General features: G+C 39.2%; 1 pseudogene; it reads right to left on the reverse strand.

Annotated features, from left to right (window-relative positions):
* Positions 1 to 17801: 17801 nt before the first annotated feature.
* LOC143686562 (heat shock protein HSP 90-beta pseudogene) lies at positions 17802 to 19895 on the reverse strand (annotated as a pseudogene).
* Between the last annotated feature and the right edge of the window lie 1275 nt (positions 19896 to 21170).

Here is a 21170-nt window from a genome sequence, read left to right on the forward strand (position 1 = left end):
TTAGAGCTAATCCATTCCTTTTCCTGTGGACCTATTGTGGGTGGGATGTTCTGATTAGATTATTTCAGTTGAGTTATGTCCCAGGTGGGTCTTAATTCTTTTACTGAAGCCCTTTGTGAGAAGATGGAGGACAGAGAGAGAAAAAGGCACAGAAGTTCAAAAGAAAGCCACTGATGGAGCAGCCAGAAGTTGAAAACAACGAAACCCAGGAGAGAAGGGCCAGCACACGCAGCCCTGTACCTTACCACGGGACAGAGGAGCCTTGGATCTTCGGATTATCAGCTGAGGCCTTGATTTGGACATTTTCAGGGCCTCAGAACTGTAAGCTTGTAAAGTAATAAATTCCGGTGTATTGAGTTTGGGCAGCTTTAGTGAATAGGTTTTGGTACCAGAGGAGTGAGGTACTGTGCTTGCAAATGCCAAAAATGCTGGAACAACTTTATAAATGAGCAAGGGGAAAGAACTGTGAGGTGCTTGATAGAAAAGGCCTAGACTGCTTTGAAGAAACTGTTGGTTAAAATATGGATGCTAAAGGTATTCCTGAATACCATCAGATGGAAGTGATGAATGTGTCATTGCAAACTGGAAGAAAAGCAACCCCTGTTTTAAAGTGGTAGAGAATTGGACAGAATTGAGTTCTGGTGTCAGAGGCAAGGCAGAATTTAAAAGTGACAAGCTCGGGTATTTATCTGAGGAGATTTCCAAACTAAATGTGGAAAATGAACCCTGGCTTCTTGCAACTTACAATAAAATGTAAGAGGAAAGGGATAAGCTGAGAACAGAACTCTTGGGTACAATAAAAACCCCACCAGTAACAGGAATTGATGGTTTGGAAAATTCTGAGCTTCCAGAAAGCAGGTCCCCAGAGAACTGTGCCTTCCCTGTGCCCTGAACTGTTGTGTCCTTTGGAGAACTTACAATACTATGTCACACACAGGCATGACATCTTCACGTGGCCTTTGAAGAAAAGGTTCTCAGCATATTTATCATTGCATCCCCAGAGCTGAGCAATGACAGACATTTATCAGTGATTTTACTGCAAAATATAAATGGATACAGGAAACTGCATAAAACAAGTGTGTAGCTTAATGATTTATTTGTCGAAGAAGCCAGAAATTTTGTCCTGCAGTGTTCTCCACAGTCCTGATTTTATTGATTGCAATTTCATGGTGAATTTTAACATATTCTTCAGTATTTCCTGAAAATTGGTGGTTAGATATAAAGGTTTGATCAGATTCAGGTGTTTAAAAGTTGAAATCATTTCATTTAATCCTTTGAAGATTCATCCTTAGCCACAGCTTAAAAAAAACAAAAAAAACCAAAAGACATTGTTTCTAGTTTGGAGGTATTACAAATAGTGCTGCTGTAAACGATCTTGTACATATCTTTTGATGAACATGTGCTCTTATTTCTATTGTTTTATAACTAGGGATGAAATTAGTAGATCATATGGAATGCTTATGTTTAGCATTGTTGCATACTATCAAACGGATTGTCAAAATGGTTGTACCAACTTACTCTCCCACCACCAGTAATGACTCTATCATCAGTTGTGCTACATCCTGCCAATTCTTGATATTGAGAGTCTTTTTAAATTTTAGAGACATTCTGGTGGGTATGTCGTGGTATCTCATTATGCTTTCATTTTATTATCTATTTTCTTTCTCATTATGGATTTTAATTTGCCCATACCTCAAGACTAATGAAGTTGAATTTCTCTATGTCTATTTTCCATTTTAATATCTTCTTTTGTCAAGTGCTTGTTTAAGGCTCAGGCCCATTTCTTTTCTGGGGTTTCCTGATTGATTTGTAGAAGTTTATTTTCTTATAAAGGCAAATCACTTCATTTCTTTCCTCTTCTGAAGGATGGTCAGATACAATGTCTAATAGAGTCCATGAGAGGTTATGGAAAGAAATTCAATGACAGGATAAAGATGCTAATATAATGCCATCCACATGGAGATTTCCAAAATTTCAATAAGAATTCTGATTCATTTCAAAGTGCACAAGATATTAAAATCCAAAAACCATATAATGTTCATAATTCATAAGCCAATGTCCAAATTAATTGAGGTAAATGTAAAACCATCATATTACTAGTCTTAGCTAGAGGGTTTTACTTAGATGGGAAACTAGACCAGGGATTTATGGAGCTGCTGAAGCAGAGGTTCTCTTCCACTGGAATGGGTAGAATTCCTCCAGAGTTAGTAGAAGAGTTTCATAGCACCAACAGCACCACCATAAAACGTAGAAAAGAAGCTAATCTCCAAGCTCTAGAGTAGTTAGCACACTGATATTACAATATCATAGTATGTAATGAAGACAACTGTAATCAACACCATAGAAGAGATTCTAGAATTTGATAGCCAGAAAAAAAAAATCTTAGTTTCAGTTTCTCTAGGATGCACACTATGACAGTTGTCTCATTTTCATGAGTTGGAACTAAATCCAACTGGGAGAACTCTTCGCTGCATCTGTTACATATGACACTACCCTCGCTATGTGGATGGGAAACGGGTAGTAAAAATCAGCTTATGCATGCCTTTACCCTGCTTAGAGGAGCATTTACATATAATACAGGCAGAATTTATTAAATCTTAATATGTGCCAGACACATATTAAGTACTTTGTCTATATTAATTAATAACTCTATAAGTAAGGCAATATCACTATTAGCACCACTTTATGAATTGGAAAACTGAGGTACTGATTGGTTGTAATATACTCACCCAAGTCTGCAAAGCTAGTTGGCAATTTTGACAGTCCCAGGCAAGAGGTTTTATTTGAGATTCCCTTTTTCCACTTTCCCTCTAAGCCCTGTGTTTCCTCACATGAACAGGCATTTTTTAGATCTGTGCCACAATATCTGCCGCTCCACATTTTTTCTATGGCTGCTCAGACTCATAAAGAGTGTTTCTGAAGCAAAGGCTCTGTTCTAGTTTGCTAGCTGCCAGAATGCAACACACCAGAGATGGACTGGCTTTTAATAAGAGGGGATTTATGCCGTTAGTTCTTCAGAGGAAAGGCAGCTAACTTTCAACTGAGGTTCTTTCTTACATGGGAAGGCACAGGGTAATCTCTGCTGGCCTTCTCTCCAGGCCTCTGGGTTCCAACGGTGTTCCCTGGGGTGATTTCTTTCTGCATCTCCAAAGGCCTGGGCTGAGTTGTGAGTACTGAGCTGAGGTATGCTGAGCTGCTTGGGCTGTGCTACATTGCGCTCTCTCATTTAAGCACCAGCCAGTTAAGTCAAATATCATTCATTGCACCAGGCATGCCTCCTAACTGACTGCAGTTGTAATGAGAACAGATGAGGTTCACATGCCATTGGCTCATGGGCACAGCAACAGAACTAGGCACCTCCACCTGGCCAAGTTGATACCTGAACCTAACTATCACAGGCTTCTCACCCACACTGTCAGTTGGGCTGGAGAAAATTAGCCAGAGTGGATTTCTAGAATCCAGCACCTGGGGGTGGATTTGTAGCTTTCATCTCTAGAGCCTCTTGAGGACAAATATTTATGGCTTGTATGTTTTAAGACAGTGGCTTTCCTCATCTTTTGAATACTGTTTGCCTTAGAAGTCTTCCTGCTATGTCTTTTTTCAGTGGAGGTAGTTTATGTTCTATTCCATTTGGTGCTGAGCAGAGCATGCTTACCTTTTTCTTCTGAATTCATCTATCAGATAAGTCACTTCTTCCTTGGGGACTTTGAGTAAGAAGTAGGGAAAGTGGCTGGGACATTTAATAGAAAGGCCTCCTGTTTTATTATATATATATATATATGGAATTATCCCAAATGCCAAAAAGAGAAAAGTTGACAGCTAGAAATTTCAAGTTTTTCTTTTTTAAGAAGTAGAAATAGAGGATGCATAAAAATATATTGGATTGAACCAGATGAAAAGAGAGGTTGATTATACAACTGAGAAATGGAAAAATTTGTAAAGGTTCCTAAGAAAGGTGAGAGGGGAATAGGATACAAGACACAAGTGAAGTCAGTTCTTCCACTTGTCAGAAGGGAATATGTGATAGGGACAGTTGCATGTGTACATATATTTATATGGCAGGTGGAGGAAAGAGAAGTGGTTTTTCATCTTATGGCTTCTGCTCTGTTTAAGAAGTAGGAAGTGAAATACCCACCCAGGGTAGAGGTGTAGGAGGCAGTGCTGACAGATTTGAGAGCCACCTCGAAAGTTAAAAAAAAAAAATAAAATAAAGAAGCCATTTCAGCTCAAAAGAGTGAGTTAATCAGAGAAATCTGAGTGGACTTTATCATGAAAAGCAATGGAGAATTGTAGGTTGTGTGCAGAGCAGGTGAAATGCTATTGTAAATTGAGTTTTAATTAACTTTATTATATAGTTGATTTTCAATGTGCAATCTACCAATCCTTCATCTTTCAAAGCTATCTTATGTTTCATCCATAGAAGAATCTTGGCAGTAAGTTACATGACCATTTTTGAATATCATATTCTGTGGGTCAATATAATGAAATACCTTAAAAAAAAGCAACCCCTAGTGATATAGGCCAGTGGCTGCAGCCATCTGTCTAAGCCAACAGGAATGTAATCTTCTCTCTTGCTGCAAATCTCGCCCTTTCCTTTTTTCTCTCTTAAAGCTAATTTCAGTAGAAGAGAGTCTGCCCTTTACAGCTGAGATTGGATTCATAATCCTAGTGTTTCAGGTTTGTGTTCCAAACTGAGGTTGCATATCTATTTCTGTTATAACTAAATGGTGCTTATCACACAGCTCCTGAGCAAGCCTCAGCTGAGCCCTGAGCATTAGTTTTTAAAGAATAATAGAAACAGCGAGCAGGGGCAAAGCATCTCCCTTTCTGCTGCTTATCTCTGCTGCTTGCTCAGTGGTCCAAGTGCTGGAAGCCCATGCAGTCTTCCCCCATAGGCCTCTGCAGCTTCCTCATTTCCGTCCACAACAGATAACACAGGCAGTGCTCAGAGCTTTCACCCTGGCCTGAGAATTCCTAAGAATTCAGGCTGCTCTCCTTTCAAGGGGAAGCTGGAGAAGAGATGGAGTGCGGGTGGGGAAGGAAGCAAAATCCTGTCATGTGTGTCAACAGGTGAAGCCTAAAAATTAGACTGGAAAAAGTTATGAAAGAAGTAACAGCTGCAGGCCTGTTTGGAGAAAGTCAGCAGAGTAGTTTCCATCGAGCATCTGTTTCATCTGTAGAATTCTTTTTTTTTTCCTTAAGTAAGGGTTGAGCTGAAAGCCCACTTTATTTAGGAGATGTTAAGTCCCAGGATACCAGGGACTTAACAAACTGCTAACCTCCCCTTCTCATTCCCTTCCTCACACACCACCCATTAGCCTGTTAAAGTGGACCTCAGTGGAAAAGAAAATCCAGAGATTAAAATAGTTCTAGTGTGGGGTAAGGACCTTCAAAGCATATCAGCCCTCTCAGTCTTGGTGAGACGTGTCAGCCAGAGATGGACCTGACTGAATGGAAAAGGAACAGAACTTTACTTTTCTAATCAACAGATCGGGCCTCGAACGCAGCAGACATTCAATCAGCTTCTCAGGTTTTTTTTTTTTTTTAATAAATAAAAAGCACACATCTGACATACTGTTTGATTTTGTGTAACTAGGAGGAAAGAGTCAAACCATTATGAAAAGGCTAAGATAATATTCTGGGGCTTTAGGATAATATATGGCCTTTAATGTGAAAGTGATAGGGCTGACTAAAATGAAACTGCATGATCTCTGCCAGAAAGGGTGTTGCTTAATAATAACCTTGTTTCAAAATTGAATATACACAGTCAAAATATAAACTTGATGAAGTGGGGCTAATTATCACAATGAGAAAAATAGTCAGGGAAAGAGCCGATGTGTCGAGAATTAGGTCTACCTAGAAATCCTTACTATCCTATAATTTTCGGAATCAGCAGAAGGCAAAAGAAAAACCTCATTTACTTAAATAAAATAGAACAAAAGGAAACATCTTTTTCACAGATTTGATTTATTCTTATGGTTATCTTCAATTTCATTTTTCTTCACCTAGTACCTGAGACAACACAATGATAAGCTTCTTATTATATTGTTGGCCCAAATTATTGCTAAAAACATGGGCAATGAGGGTGAAATAAGGCAAACGACAGGCAGAAAAAGGGGAAGGTTAATTGGAGGTAAAACTCCATTAGGATGCGACATGGTGTTATATATTTATTGGCTTATTCAGAAAGGATTTTCAGAATCAATATTAAAAAATGAGAGTTGACTCATAATAACTCTGAACTGGATCCTCTACCCCGGGGGAGCTTAGAAATAAATTTCTCACTGTCACTCTCCACCAATAATACATCTGAACTTTAAGAAGGTCAAATTTCAAGTTACCTCAATTCAGATCCTCCAGCTAAGATGCCTCATGGTTTCAATCATGGAGAACAAAATAAACTTACACCTAGTTTAAGATTTTAAGTATATTAAAATGTGAAGATTGTCTCTTTATTAGGATGAGAGTGCGATGTCAATGAGAGGAGAAGCATGGGAGAGGAAAAATTAGACCCCCCATAACTCTTCTTTTATCACTACTTAAGGATCTTTAGAAGGTTTATTAAATTATGATAATAGATACACCAAGGAAAAGCTTGGTTTTCAGAATTCCTTTTAGGAAGACCATTATTTGTCATTTTTGTTTAGAAGAAGTGTTTTGATACATTGACTAGAGTCGCAACTAAGACCCCGGCTGCATATTAAAGTAAAAGAAAAAAAAAAAAGGAATTTCTGAGATATGTGCAGAGAAACATAATAGTGCTTGTTCCATTATTTGTATGGCCCCATTCTTTTGTGATGAGAGCCAGACTTCACAAACCCTTACCATCCAGATGAATCACCTGGGGATGTAGAAAACACTCACCATCTTGATTCAGGAGGGCTGTGGGAGGCCTGGGAGTCTTTGTTTCTAACAAGCTCCCAGGTGCTGCTAAGGCTGCTGCTCCATGGAGGACAATTTGAACAACCACCTGGTAGAAAACACTGACTTACATTTACTCTGCACATTTTGGGGTAGGTGTTGGAAGAAAGTGAATTTCCTACCTAACAAGAATGGGGGTATGTGGGGAGCACAATCTACCTAACTGAAAAGATTAAACTAAAAAAAATTGGAGTAGTTCCCACTATAGTAGAATTACTGGGGAGGTTCAATAGACAATATGTATAACTAAGGAGGTTTAGGCTATCATCTGTGTCTCCTCCAATGGCTCTATCTCCTATTCAAGAAAAGGTTCCCAGCTACTGAGATTCCCAGTTTTGCATCCAAGTAGGTCTTGAAGAAACCAGGAGGATAAGAGGAGAAGCTAAGAAGTCAAATGATGTCTGAGTTACAAGAACCAAAAACAGCTGACGTTTATTGAGCATTTATTTATCCGTGTCACCCACTCTAAGTGCTTTGCATTTCCTACCATTTTATTACCATTTTACATACAAGAAAACTTGAGATGTTGCTGGGGAAGCCACACTCAGTGGCCATGAAGTCATATTCAGTGGGCATCTCCCAGACCTCTCCTTCTGCTCCTTTTCCCTTTACCCCTCTTCTTTTCTGTGCATATGTTTCCATGCATTTCCCTTCCCCAGCCTGGGGAGACTTTAGATCTGATGAAAAGGCCTGACCTTACCTTCACCCCTGAAATTGGGACTAAGTAGCTCCAGGTGCTGATGAGGGTGGGAACGCCCAGCAGCCAAGCCCCGCCTCCTAGGCTTGTATAAATACCCTGGCCCGGCTCCCACAGGGTTGTCTCTTCCTCTCACGCCAGGGGGGTGGGGGGATGTGAGGAACTGCCACCCACCGGTCCCCAGCTCTTTGGACCCTGTGCCGCATAAGGAATAAGCGACTATTTGTGGAAAGTTTCTTTTGTGCCTGAGCCCGTGTACCTGCGACACACCATAGAGCAAGCACCCAGCTCCACAGACATGGACAGGTTAAACCTGCACCCAGTTAAATCTTAACTGCAAAGCCAAAGCTGACCCTAAATCAGACTCAGAGCTGAACTATGCGTTTTCATTTCCAACTCAGACAAGGAGAAATCCATCCTTCTTTCTCCCTCCCAATTTGAGGAAAATACACCTTAAGAATTCCTGAGAGGACTTCCTGGAAGATGGCGGCTTAGTAAGACGCGCGGATCTTAGTTTCTTCTCCAGGACACCTACTAGGGGAGTAGAAACGATACAGAAAGCGCCCAAAGCCACAACAGAGATAAAAAAGACAGCGTACCCCATCCTGGAACGGCTGGCTGGCTGAGAGAAGCAGCTCGGGTGAGATCGCCGAGGCGCGCGGGCCTTACCGGGCGGGGCGGGAGGCGGCCGGAGTTACTCCCTTCCCCCTTCCCGGGCCGGCTGGGAGAATTGGAGAGGCGGTCCCCTGAAACCAAGGCGACTGGCGCCCACACCACGCGCAGCCCCCGGACCAACTGAGAGAATTGGATCGGAAACCCCCAGGCCGCGGAGAACGGTGACGGGTGGGGGAGGCCCCTTCCAAACCCGTGACTCCTGGGGAACGTGCACTCTCTCGGGCGGGCCGCTGCCGCTGGCGCCCTCCCGCCACGCTTGTTGCCCAGGACCGACTAGGAAATTCGGACGGGCTCTTTCCCTGGCTGCGGCGACCAGCAACCCTCCCTGCGTTCGGACCGAGGGCCGGCTCAAGCCGCTTCGGCTAGCGAACCCCCAGGACGGCGAGAGTTTTCCAAAGTTTAAGGTCCCACAGCACCTTATACTGGTGGGACCCGCAGACAAACGTGTGCCACGAGTGCCACCTACTGGGCAGGATAAGAAAAACAGAACCCAGAGATTTCACAGAAAAATATTACAACCTTGCTGGGTCCAACACCAAGAGAAATCTGAATAAATGCCCAGACGCCAGCAGCAGAAGATAACTGTCCACGCTCAAAAGATTGAGAATATGGCTCAGTCAAAGGAACAAACCAATAGCTCAAATGAGACACAAGAGCTGAGACAATTAATGCTGAATATACGAACAGAAATGGAAAACCTCTTCAAAAATGAAATCGATAAATTGAGGGAGGACATGAAGAGGACATGGGCTGAACATAAAGAAGAAATAGAAAAACTGAAAAAACAAATCGCAGAACTTATGGAAGTGAAGGATAAAGTAGCAAACATAGAAAAAATAATGGATAGCTACAATGATAGATTTAAAGAGACAGAAGATAGAATTAGTGATTTGGAGGATGGAACATCTGAATTCCAAAAAGAAACAGAAACTATCGGGAAAAGAATGGAAAAATTTGAACAGGGTATCAGGGAATTCAAGGACAATATGAACCGCACAAATATACGTGTTGTGGGTGTCCCAGAAGGAGAAGAGAAGGGAAAAGGAGGAGAAAAACTAATGGAAGAAATTTTCACTGAAAATTTCCCAACTCTTATGAAAGACCTAAAATTACAGATCCAAGAAGTGCAGCGCACCCCAAAGAGATTAGACCCAAATAGGCGTTCTCCAAGACACTTACTAGTTAGAATGTCAGAGGTCAAAGAGAAAGAGAAGATCTTGAAAGCAGCAAGAGAAAAACAATCCATTACATACAAGGGAAACCCAATAAGACTTTGTGTAGATTTCTCCGCAGAAACCATGGAAGCTAGAAGACAGTGGGATGATATATTTAAAATACTAAAAGAGAAAAACTGCCAACCAAGACTCCTATATCCAGCAAAATTATCCTTCAAAAATGAGGGAGAAATTAAAACATTCTCAGACAAAAAGTCACTGAAAGAATTTGTGACCAAGAGACCAGCTCTGCAAGAAATACTAAAGGGAGCACTAGAGTCAAATACAAAAAGACAGAAGAGAGAGATATGGAAAAGAGTGTAGAAAGAAGGAAAATCAGATATGATATATATAATACAAAAGGCAAAATGTTAGAGGAAAATATTATCCAAACAGTAATAACACTAAATGTCAATGGACTGAATTCCCCAATCAAAAGACATAGATTGGCAGAATGGATTAAAAAACAGGATCCTTCTATATGCTGTCTACAGGAAACACATCTTAGACCCAAAGATAAACATAGGTTGAAAGTGAAAGGTTGGGAAAAGATATTTCATGCAAATAACAACCAGAAAAGAGCAGGAGTGGCTATACTAATATCCAACAAATTAGACTTCAAATGTAAAACAGTTAAAAGAGACAAAGAAGGACACTATATACTAATAAAAGGAACAATTAAACAAGAAGACATAACAATCATAAATATTTACGCACCGAATCAGAATGCCCCAAAATACGTGAGGAATATACTGCAAACACTGAAAAGGGAAATAGACTCATATACCATAATAGTTGGAGACTTCAACTCACCACTCTCATCAAGGGACAGAACATCTAGACAGAGGATCAACAAAGAAATAGAGAATCTGAATATTACTATAAATTAACTAGACTTAATAGACATTTATAGGACATTACATCCCACAACAGCAGGATACACCTTTTTCTCAAGTGCTCATGGATCATTCTCAAAGATAGACCATATGCTGGGCCACAAAGCAAGTCTTAACAAATTTAAAAAGATTGAAATCTTACACAACACTTTCTCGGACCATAAAGGAATGATGTTGGAAATCAATAATAGGCAGAGTGCCAGAAAATTCACAAATACGTGGAGGCTCAACAACACACTCCTAAACAACGACTGGGTCAAAGAAGAAATTGCAAGAGAAATTAGCAAATACCTCGAGGCGAATGAAAATGAAAACACAACATATCAAAACTTATGGGACGCAGCAAAGGCAGTGCTAAGAGGGAAATTTATTGCTCTAAATGCCTATATCAGAAAAGAAGAAAAGGCAAAAATTCAGGAATTAACTATCCATTTGGAAGAACTGGAGAAAGAACAGCAAGCTAACCCCAAAGCAAGCAAAAGGAAAGAAATAACAAAGATTAGAGCACAAATAAATGAAATTGAAAACATGAAAACAATAGAGAAAATCAATAAGGCCAGAAGTTGGTTCTATGAGAAAATCAATAAGATTGATGGGCCCTTAGCAAGATTGACAAAAAGAAGAAGAGAGAGGATGCAAATAAATAAGATCAGAAATGGAAGAGGAGACATAACTACTGACCTCACAGAAATAAAGGAGGTAATAACAGGATACTATGAACAACTTTACGCTAATAAATACAACAATTTAGAGGAAATGGACGGGTTCCTGGAAAGACATGAACAACCAACTTTGACTCAAGAAGACATAGATGACCTCAACAAACCAATCACAAGTAAAGAAATTGAATTAGTCATTCAAAAGCTTCCTAAAAAGAAAAGTCCAGGACCAGATGGCTTCACATGTGAATTCTACCAAACGTTCCAGAAAGAATTAGTACCAATTCTCTTCAAACTCTTCAAAAAAATCGAAGTGGAGGGAAAACTACCTAATTCATTCTATGAAGCCAACATCACCCTCATACCAAAACCAGGCAAAGATATTACAAAAAAAGAAAACTACAGACCAATCTCTCTAATGAATACAGATGCAAAAATCCTCAATAAAATTCTAGCAAATCGTATCCAACAACACATTAAAAGAATTATACATCATGACCAAGTAGGATTCATCCCAGGTATGCAAGGATGGTTCAACATAAGAAAATCAATTAATGTAATACACCATATCAACAAATCAAAGCAGAAAAATCACATGATCATCTCAATTGATGCAGAGAAGGCATTCGACAAGATTCAACATCCTTTCCTGTTGAAAACACTTCAAAAGATAGGAATACAAGGGAACTTCCTTAAAATGATAGAGGGAATATATGAAAAACCCACAGCTAATATCATCCTCAATGGGGAAAAATTGAAAACTTTCCCCCTAAGATCAGGAACAAGACAAGGATGTCCACTATCACCACTATTATTCAACATTGTGTTGGAGGTTCTAGCCAGAGCAATTAGACAAGAAAAAGAAATACAAGGCATCAAAATTGGAAAGGAAGAAGTAAAACTATCACTGTTTGCAGACGATATGATACTATACGTCGAAAACCCGGAAAAATCCACAACAAAACTACTAGAGCTAATAAATGAGTACAGCAAAGTAGCAGGTTACAAGATCAACATTCAAAAATCTGTAGCATTTCTATACACTAGTAATGAACAAGCTGAGGGGGAAATCAAGAAACGAATCCCATTTACAATTGCAACTAAAAGAATAAAATACCTAGGAATAAATTTAACTAAAGAGACAAAAAACCTATATAAAGAAAACTACAAAAAACTGCTAAAAGAAATCACAGAAGACCTAAATAGATGGAAGGGCATACCGTGTTCATGGATTGGAAGACTAAATATAGTTAAGATGTTAATCCTACCTAAATTGATTTACAGATTCAATGCAATACCAATCAAAATCCCAACAACTTATTTTTCAGAAATAGAAAAACCAATAAGCAAATTTATCTGGAAGGGCAGGGTGCCCCGAATTGCTAAAAACATCTTGAGGAAAAAAAACGAAGCTGGAGGTCTCGCGCTGCCTGACTTTAAGGCATATTATGAAGCCACAGTGGTCAAAACAGCATGGTATTGGCATAAAGATAGATATATCGACCAATGGAATCCAATAGAGTGCTCAGATATAGACCCTCTCATCTATGGACATTTGATCTTTGATAAGGCAGTCAAGCCAACTCACCTGGGACAGAGCAGTCTCTTCAATAAATGGTGCCTAGAGAACTGGATATCCATATGCAAAAGAATGAAAGAAGACCCATCTCTCACACCCTATACAAAAGTTAACTCAAAATGGATCAAAGATCTAAACATTAGGTCTAAGACCATAAAACAGTTAGAGGAAAATGTTGGGAGATATCTTATGGATCTTACAACTGGAGGCGGTTTTATGGACCTTAAACCTAAAGCAAGAGCACTGAAGAAGGAAATAAATAAATGGGAACTCCTCAAAATTAAACACTTTTGTGCATCAAAGAACTTCATCAAGAAAGTAGAAAGACAGCCTTCACAATGGGAGACAATATTTGGAAATGATATATCAGATAAAGGTCTAGTATCCAGAATTTATAAAGAGATTGTTCATCTCAACAACAAAAAGACAGCCAACCCAATTACAAAATGGGAAAAAGACTTGAACAGACACCTCTCAGAAGAGAAAATACGGATGGCCAAGAGGCACATGAAGAGATGCTCAATGTCCCTGGCCATTAGAGAAATGCAAATCAAAACCACAATGAGATATCATCTCACACCCACTAGAATGGCCATTATCAACAAAACAGAAAATGACAAGTGCTGGAGAGGATGCGGAGAAAGAGGCACACTTATCCACTGTTGGTGGGAATGTCAAAGGGTGCAACCACTGTGGAAGGCAGTTTGGCGGTTCCTCAAAAAGCTGAATATAGAATTGCCATACGACCCAGCAATACCATTGCTAGGTATCTACTCAAAGGACTTAAGGGCAAAGACACAAACGGACATTTGCACACCAATGTTTATAGCAGCATTATTTACAATTGCAAAGAGATGGAAACAGCCAAAATCTCCATCAACAGAAGAGTGGCTAAACAAACTGTGGTATATACATACGATGGAATATTATGCAGCTTTAAGACAAGATAAACTTATGAACCATGTAATAACATGGATGGACCTAGAGAATATTATGCTGAGTGAATCCAGCCAAAAACTAAAGGACAAATACTGTATGGTCCCACTGATGTGAACGGACATTCGAGAATAAACTTGAAATATGTCATTGGTAACAGAGTTCAGCAGGAGTTAGAAACAGGGTAAGACAATGGGTAATTGAAGCTGAAGGGATACAGACTGTGCAACAGGACTAGATACAAAAACTCAAAAATGGACAGCACAATAATACCTAATTGTAAATTAATCTTGCTAAAACACTGAATGAAGCTGCATCTGAGCTATAGGTTTTTGTTTTGTTTTGTGTTGTTTTGTTTTGATTTTACTATTATTACTTTTATTTTTTTCTCTATATTAACATTCTATATCTTTTTCGGTTATGTTGCTAGTTCTTCTAAACCAATGCAAATGTACTAAGAAATGATGATCATGCATCTATGTGATGATGTTAAGAATTAATGATTGCATGTGTAGAATGGTATGATCTCTAAATGTTGGGTTAATTTCTTTCTTTCCGTTAATTAAAAAAAAAAAAAAAAAAAGAGAAGGGATAATTGGAGATGAAGGGATACAGACTGTACAACGGGACTGGATATAAAAACTCAGAAATGGACAGCACAATACTACCCAATTGTAATGCAATTATGTTAAAACACTGAGTGAAGCTGCATGTGAGGTATAGGTTTTTTGTTTTTGTTTTTTTTTGTTTTTTTTTCTTTCTATTATTGTTTTAATTCTTATTCTGTTGTCTTTTTATTTCTTTTTCTAAATCGATGCAAATGTACTAAGAAATGATGAATATGCAACTATGTGATGTTATTAAGAATTACTGATTGTACATGTAGATTGGAATGATTTCTAATTGTTTTGTTAATTCTTTTTTTAATTAATAAAAAAAAAAATAAAAAAAAAAAAAAAAAAAGAATTCCTGAGAACCGCTTTTTAAATTCATACTCCCTCACCTAATACAACATCTCAGTCTTCTTTCCATTGTTCACTGTTACACCTTCAAGCTGTATTAACACATCTACCTTCTGTTAAATCATACTTTGAGTCATGAGGTTCTTAGGGTGAAATAAATGTGATCCTAAATGTGTATCAAATTTTATGAATGAATATCCTTTTTTAAAAAAAGTGTATCTACCACCCAGCTTAAGAAATAGAATATTACCAAGAGCTTTGAAGCACTCCAGATCTTTCTCTTTGTAACAGCTATCCTGAATTTTGTAATTATCAACTCCTTGCTTTTCTTTAGCGGTTTAAAATGAATGTATAGTTAGATAAATCTGGCGTTTTGCATTTTGAGGTTTGTGTAGATGATATCATATTAAACCCTTTATCCCGCAGTTTGTTTTTTTTCCCAACCAGTATTGTGTTTGGAAGGTTCATTGATGTAGACTTTTATGGCTGGAGTTATTCATTTTGTTTTTGTTTTCAACCCCGTAACCATGTAGCAAAGCATTGTGTGAATATAGTAGTACATTTTTCAATCAGCAAATGTAAGATTTGCTTCCAGGCTGTTTTGTTTTTGTTATTACAAATGGTTTTCTTAAGTCCGTGAATTTCTCAGTCTATTTTCTTTCCATTTGTCATGCCCTGGCCTTTCTCACTTCCATTCAGTAGATCTTGTCTTTGGCTACATATTAGAATCACCTGGGTTGACTTTTTAAAATCCTAAGGCCCAGGCTGTACTCTAGACCAATTATATTAGAATTTCTGGAGTTGGAATTCAGGTATTAATATTAATAATCTTCAGGTACTGTCAATGTGCAATCATGGTTGAGTAATATGGCTCTAATTTTACCTCAATTGAAAGGAAAAATTGCTTTTCTGGCTCCAATTGCATTTAATGTAATTTCCCAGGAAGATGCCCGCAAATCAGAAGCTAAGATATCCCATCACAAATCCAGAAATCCATCCTCAATATCTTGTTTCATTTTGAGCAACATGGTTTGCATGTCCACGTATCAGATTTGACCAGTGGTGATGCTCTCAGCAGTGGCTTTTTGAAGCAGTATTCATTCCTGGTACTTGTCTCTCCATTTGCCAGGTTGCGGTGACAAGTACCACCCAATGAGGTGGTTTTAAACAGAAATGTATTGGCTCGTGGTTTTGAGGCTAGGAGAAGGTCCACAACTGAAATCAGCAAGATAGTACTTTTTTCTCCAGAGTTGTAACATTTGGGCACTGGCTACCAGTGATCACTGGGGTTCTTGGCTTGTGTCCTTGTCCCCCATCACACGATATCCTCTCCTTTTTCTTCGGGGTTCCTTTAACTTGCGATTTCTGGCTCCTCCTTGTGGCTTTCTCATAACTTTGGCTTCCAGATTCTTTCTCTTTATAAGGCTTCCAGGGATCTGGATTCAGATCCAACCTCATTCACAGAGACTATACCTTAACTAGAAACACCATTGAGAGATCCTATTTACAATGGATTCATCCCCACAGAAATGTGGATTAAGATTAAGAATTGATCTAAACTAGGGTACATAATCTATCTTCCATAGTACCTCTAGGTAAGTTTTCAAAATAGAATTCTTGTTTAACCAAGGCTGAAAGGTTTAGCTCCAAAATCAGAGTCAAACTTTAATAATCTGAATCAGAAGTGGGGAAAGTTATAGTGTTTTGCTCTGAAGTCAGTATTTATTAGACCCAGTGTCACCTGATTTGCTCTGGGCCATTCCAAACCACAGATACACCATCCCTTTCTGGGAAATATGTTCTTTTGGCCATTGGCCATTTCTTCAAGCAGAACCCTTGGTGGAGGATGAGTCAATAGGGTGACTGGTGTCAGGCTCTAAGACAAAGGGAGAACGAGTTGAGAAGTAGCTTATTTTGCAGAATGCAGCCCAAATCCAGAAAAAAAAATCCAGTATGATGTTGGATTGGAGCTAATGCCCTATTACCCCAGCACGACAGCCTTTAGGTAAAGTGTTACTATTATTCATTCTTCATAGAGCTTGATAATAACAACACAGAGGCAATTTGAAGCCGTAAGCAAAAAATAATTTCCCTGAGCAGTGACCAGCTCATCTGCTAGCTGCTTTCTCTATCCTTCCGAGTGGAGACTTCATTTACATTCTTTATCAAACGTTGGTTTTCTTCAAGGTTTCTGGAATCAAGGTATTAGGGACTGTCCTCATCACTTCTTTATCTCAAACTCTTTCTTCTTGACTCTCCAATCAATTTTTTATCTTTCTCAGGAATAAAGGTTTGGGGAAAACTTGCTAAAAAATATAATTAAGTTCTTTGTATCTATACAGGTCTGTGATGTGGGGTTTAACAAATGTATACCATATTGTCTAGCCCAGGACCTTAATCAGGCAACAGCTTTTATGCAGTTGATATTTAGTGTTAGAATGAAACTGTCTTCTGTGTCTCTCGACCAAGAGACTGTTTCTGGCCTTCAAATTCTCTCGGAATGGAGGTCTGCAGAGGATAGATAAATGATGCTTATTAAAAATTTCCACAACCAGAATGGCACGTTGAGTTTGTCTATATTTCTCTGCTGGGCTATTTGTATCACCAGAAACTTGAAGTATGCCTTCAATACAAGTTTATTTATGGGGCATATGTAAGCCTATTCTTGGACAGATGAATTTAGAGCTATTTCTAAACACTCCAAATTAGTCACTGGCAATTGAATACTGGCAGAAAAGCAGAAAATAATTAGCACAGGTAAGCCAAAGATTATTTGTTTGCTGGCCTATTCTTGTTGGTTTTTGGTATATGTGTTCATTTGCTATCTCAGGATGTAAATTAAATAGCTGGTTGATTATCAGTGTTCTCTTGGTTATATTGCCAGTACCCTGGTTTTCCTTCTTCCTCATTAGAACGTTCAAGAATAACTCAGAGTAGCTTGTAAGCTCTTTATTTGTATAAAGGGTAATAGGAGGACGTGCATTAGAGGGAAAATGTTCATATAATTTTTTCTTTATTTGCACACTTTAATTTCAGAACAAATTAACAAAAAAACTCAATAAACAACATCCAATCCTATTGTCAAATGGAATGGGGCTCGTGGATCTTGCAACCTGCCTTAGACACAAGGACAGGAAAGTAGAGGGAAGAGAAAAAACATTAAACATCAGTAGATTGAGCCAAGAGGGACAGGGCTACTGAGGCAGCTGTGGGAACCTGGGGAACACTATACAGTAGGTACAAGGTTTGTGGGTAGAGACACCTAACCTACTTCTATGTAAGATGCATCTTTGTCACCCTCAGGGGTGGGTATCTCATCAGAACAACAGCACTGGGCTCCTCTGCTGTGCTTCATCTTCTTCAGTGCCTAAGCCTTGATCATGTGGTAAGCATGGTTCGAGTGGGTCTTGGGATCCTCAAGGGAGGAGCGAGAGACAGAGTTGAGCAGCACAGTTTCAAACAAGAGCACTACCAAGTCCTTGACTGTCTTGCCTTTCTTTTCTGCTTGAGATTTCTCCTGATGCAGCATCTCCACTATGGGGTGGTCAGGATCGATCTCTTTGTGCTTTTTGGCCATAGTCTAGCCCATTGAAAGAGTTGTCCTGAAGTGCCTGGGTTTTCATGATCTGCTCCACATTGGCTGTCCAGCCATACATTATAGTTACAATACAGCAGGGTGAAGACAGGCAGGTTGGAGATTGCCACCTTCTCAACCTCTTTTATCAAAGATTTCCTTCAGGTTCTCAAACTTGGCTTTGTTCTCTTTCATTTTCTTTTCCTTCTCAGGTGTCTCCAAACACTCCTTGGTGAGTAAGACTAGGCTTTTCCCATCAAAATCCTGTAGCTGCTGCCTGTTGTACTCATCAACAGGCTCGGTTGTGTAGACTATTTCAAATTCCTGCTTCAATACTCCACAAAAGCGGAGTTGGCCACCTGCTCTTTACTCTCACTAGTGACATAATAGATGAATTTCTGGGTCTCCTTCATATGAAAGACATGTTCAAAAAGAAGCCATCTCATCTCCAGACCAGAAGGTGTGAGCATAGCTGCTCAGAAAGGCATCACTGGTTAGTGGATGGATTTCAAACTTCAGGTTTTTAGAGAATGCCTTGTAAAATTTCTTGTGATTCTCCTTGTCTTTCACCAGCTCAGAGAAGAGCTCAAGCTACTTCTTCAAAATGTCTTTGTGAATGACCTTCAAGATTTTGCACTGCTGCAACAATTTGAGATGTTCAGGGGCAGGTCCTCAGAGTTGACCACACCAACAGTGAAGTAGAAATACTCTGGGATCAATTCATCACAGCTGTCCATGATGAATACATGAGGACTAAAGCTTGATGTTGCTCTTCTTGTTTTCAAGGAAGCCACAGGAACCCAGTGGGGGATGAAAAGCAATGCCCCAAACTCCAGCTGACCTTCTACGGGGAAGGGCTTGACTGCCAGGTGTTCTTCCCAATCATTGGTAAGGCTCTTACAGTATCTTCCATATTCCTCCTGGATACTGTCATCGGGTTTCTGGTCAAAATGGGCTTGGTCTTTTTCAGTTTTTCTTGATCAATGTACTTCTCCTTAATCTTTTCTTTTCTTTACAGCTATCATCTTTTCCACTTGAGTCTACATCTTCAATATTGGGCTTCTTTTCATCATCCTTATCTTCTTTCTCACTTCTCTCTTCCTCTGCCTCATCACCACTGATTTCCTTCTCTCATCCCTTCTCCAGCTAAAGGGTTATGGGGGTAGCCTATGAACTGTGAGTGCTTGTTTACCACTTCTTTGACCTGCCTTGCCTCTAAGTACTGTCTGGTCTTCTTTAAGGTGTATAATCACATTGGTACCCCAGCCTATTGGTTTTCTAGGGTCAGCACGAACTGTGAAGGAACCCCCAACAGAAGACTTGCAGGTAAACTGCTCAACATCATTTTGCTTTGTGATCACAACCATTCTCTCTGCTATCAAGTAGGCAGGATAGAAGCCAACACCAAATTGCCTAATCATGGCAATGTCTGTACCAGCCTGCAGTGTCACCGTGAATGCTTTGGTACCAGACTTGGTAATGGTTCCCAAATTATTTTAGATCAGCCTTGGTTGTGCCAATGCCTATATCCACCAGAGTCAGGGTACATTCCTGGGGCTTGCAGGATGATGTCAATTTTCAGCTCTCTTCTACTGTCCAACTTGGAGAAGTCTCTCTGGCTGTCATAGTGACTCATGTCTAAAACATCAGAAGCAGTAGATATCAACTCATGGAAATTTTCCTTGTTGGAATAGGAGGTATTGATAACATACCTTGAACAATCACTGCCTGGGAGGCGAAAGTATCCATCTCCTCCTCTGCATGGTGTACTTCCTCCTGCATCTTTCAGGGAATGGGTAGTAAGTACCATGGAACACAGCAGGCAGGGACTGTTCTGCTCGTACGTAGCAGAAAGGCTGCATGGGGGTGACTTGAGCCATTTATTTTTAACTAAAGTAAATTAAATGATAAATAATTCTGTAGAGGGTCACTTCTCTACGTAGGAGTTGAACTTAAATAACATAAGAGATGGTGGAAGGAACTGTAAATCACTCAAATCAAAAAAGAGACAATCCCTATTGACTCATTGTTGCTTATTTGTGAATGTAAGTGGTTTGTGGCTAAAATCGTTAAAGAAGCATAGCTAATACTCTAGTCTTATTGAGGCTTTAGAATATTAACAATCACTGGACAGGAAAACAATTATGCAACTGAAAGCAGAAGAACAAAGCATGTTTGCATTCAGGACTCCTCAGTGAAGTTTGTCTGGATAGCTGTCTCTTACCATTCAGCAACAGCTGTATGAGCATAGAGTACTTCACTTTAAACTACAACTTACCACATTTTAACATTTCCATTTCTATATATACATGGTATGATCCAAACTCTGGGAAGATGATTGAATAAAGCATATTATGGAGTTTGCTTTGCATTTTGAGTTTAGATACTGTTAAATTGTGGCAGAAGGCATATAAGAAACTATAGCAAGTCAGATCACAATTTTATTGGCTGTGGAGTTTATTCTGTAAACTCCAGTTGGATAGAAGATACCAGTGAGTGTAAGGTTGTAGGTTCAATCCAAGTATATGCCAACAATTTTGCTCTATTCTTGGCCAGAGGCTTACCTCTTCCTTACATCTTCCAGATGCAGCATTTCTTTTGTAAGAGAATCAGAGTAGAGATGGAGCAACATATGTACATATTTACACACACACCTTAAATTAGATATGTTTCCTGATGGTTGCTCAGTTATAATCTATTTATATATGACAGCACTATTAGTATGTGTCATATGCCTCATTGCTCTGATTTAATAAACCCATTCCAATAAAAACAGAATCCAGCAGACCCTTCTAATTTGCTACTCTTGAAATATAAGACACTTCATGGAAACCTGGGCTTATTCCATATAAGCAAAATAAAGTGGAAAATTGAGACTGTTTCCAGCAAAACATATTAATTTTAGCTCTTGTACCTATGGGTCTTCCCCTGAAATTGTACTGTTTTCACACCCCAAAATAATACTGTTCTGTTTCTTTCTTTCTCCTTCCTTTCTTTCCTTTCTCTTCTCTCCTCCCCAAATGCTTACAACTAATATTAACAATGGCAGATAGGTAT

Source organism: Tamandua tetradactyla, chromosome 6 (assembly GCF_023851605.1).
Source record: "Tamandua tetradactyla isolate mTamTet1 chromosome 6, mTamTet1.pri, whole genome shotgun sequence".
NCBI lineage: Eukaryota > Metazoa > Chordata > Mammalia > Pilosa > Myrmecophagidae > Tamandua > Tamandua tetradactyla.